We start from the raw sequence: 2,500 nt of genomic DNA on the forward strand, positions 1-2,500 counted from the left end.
AGGCCGAGAAGCGGGGCCACTGCCCGCGTGGTTCCCCCTCTCTGGTCTTGGGGACTTAGCCTGTTTGCAAAACCACCCCTTACCGTGTCACTCGCCCAAACACCAGAGAGGCCGAGAAGCGGGGCCACTGCCCGCGTGGTTCCCCCTCTCTGGTCTTGGGGACTTTGCCTGTTTGCAAAACCACCCCTTACCGTGTCACTCGCCCAAACACCAGAGAGGCCGAGAAGCGGGGCCACTGCCCCCGCTGTTCCCCCTCTCTGGTCCTGGGGACTTAACCCAAACACCAGAGAGGCCGAGGAGCGGGGCCCAACTCTACCCGAATTTCAACCCCTTTTTCGGACCCAGAGACCCGGGAGCGGCCCCCTATCTCCAGGCGGCTCTCCACCTCCCTTTTACCCGATTTAGAGCCCCTTCTTCGGCCACACACACCTGCTATCGGCCCCCTACCTCCAGGGGGCCCTCCACCTCACTTTTAACCCAATTTAGAGCCCCTGCTTCGGCCACACACACCTGGGAGAGGCCCCCTATCTCCAGTCGGCTCTCCACCTCCCTTTTACCCAATTTAGAGCCCCTGCTTCGGCCACACACACCTGGGAGCGGGCCCCTATCTCCAGGCGGCTCTCCACCTCCCTTTTACCCGATTTAGAGCCCCTTCTTCGGCCACACACACCTGCTATCCGCCCCCTATCTCCAGTCGGCTCTCCACCTCCCTTTTACCCAATTTAGAGCCCCTGCTTCGGCCACACACACCTGGGAGCGGGCCCCTATCTCCAGGCGGCTCTCCACCTCCCTTTTACCCGATTTAGAGCCCCTTCTTCGTCCACACACACCTGCTATCGGCCCCCTACCTCCAGGGGGCCCTCCACCTCACTTTTAACCCAATTTAGAGCCCCTGCTTCGGCCACACACACCTGGGAGAGGCCCCCTATCTCCAGTCGGCTCTCCACCTCCCTTTTACCCAATTTAGAGCCCCTGCTTCGGCCACACACACCTGGGAGCGGGCCCCTATCTCCAGGCGGCTCTCCACCTCCCTTTTACCCGATTTAGAGCCCCTTCTTCGGCCACACACACCTGCTATCCGCCCCCTATCTCCAGTCGGCTCTCCACCTCCCTTTTACCGGATTTGGAGCCCCTGCTTCGGCCACACACACCTGGGAGAGGCCCCCTATCTCCGGGCGGCTCTCCACCTCCCTTTTACCCGATTTAGAGCCCCTTCTTCGGCCACACACACCTGCTATCGGCCCCCTACCTCCAGGGGGCCCTCCACTTCACTTTTAACCCAAGTTAGAGCACCTGCTTCGGCCACACACACCGGGGAGCGGCCCTCTATCTCCAGGCGGCTCTCCACCTCCCTTTTACCCAATTTAGAGCCCCTGCTTCGGCCACACACACCTGGGAGCGGGCCCCTATCTCCAGGCGGCTCTCCACTTCACTTTTAACCCAATTTAGAGCCCCTGCTTCGGCCACACACACCTGGGAGCGGGCCCCTATCTCCAGGCGGCTCTCCACTTCACTTTTAACCCAATTTAGAGCCCCTGCTTCGGCCACACACACCTGGGAGCGGGCCCCTATCTCCAGGCGGCTCTCCACCTCCCTTTTACCCGATTTAAAGCCCCTGCTTCGGCCACACACACCTGGGAGCGGGCCCCTATCTCCAGGCGGCTCTCCACCTCCCTTTTACCCAATTTAGAGCACCTGCTTCGGCCACACACACCTGGGAGCGGGCCCCTATCTCCAGGCGGCTCTCCACTTCACTTTTAACCCAATTTAGAGCCCCTGCTTCGGCCACACACACCTGGGAGCGGGCCCCTATCTCCAGGCGGCTCTCCACTTCACTTTTAACCCAATTTAGAGCCCCTGCTTTGGCCACACACACCTGGGAGCGGGCCCCTATCTCCAGGCGGCTCTCCACCTCCCTTTTACCCGATTTAAAGCCCCTGCTTCGGCCACACACACCTGGGAGCGGGCCCCTATCTCCAGGCGGCTCTCCACCTCCCTTTTACCCGATTTAAAGCCCCTTCTTCGGCCACACACACCTGCTTTCCGCCCCCTACCTCCAGGCGGCTCTCCACCTCCCTTTTACCCAATTTAGAGCCCCTGCTTCGGCCACACACACCTGCTATCGGCCCCCTACCTCCAGGGGGCCCTCCACCTCACTTTTACCCCAATTTGGAGCCCCTGCCTCGGCCACCCACACACCTGTTAGCTGCCCCCTATCTCCGGCCCCTAACCTCCACCATCCAGGAACCCCAGCACCAGCCGAACCTGCAGACCCACTCTTAAGCACCCCTCCCCGGATACAAGCAGACTACCATCCGCCCAAACTTTCCTGCTCCTGGTATACCAACTCAAACTTTGGTGCCCCTGGTACTCCAACTTAAACTTTGTGCTCCTGGTACTCCGCCTGTTTTCGCCCCACAGCCTAAGTGCCGCAGCACTTTGTCATTTTTTTAAACAAAATATTTCTTTCTGCTCCTGGTACTCCCTGGAGCTCCAGGGA

Source organism: Centroberyx gerrardi, chromosome 21 (genome assembly GCF_048128805.1).
Source record: "Centroberyx gerrardi isolate f3 chromosome 21, fCenGer3.hap1.cur.20231027, whole genome shotgun sequence".
Lineage (NCBI taxonomy): Eukaryota > Metazoa > Chordata > Actinopteri > Beryciformes > Berycidae > Centroberyx > Centroberyx gerrardi.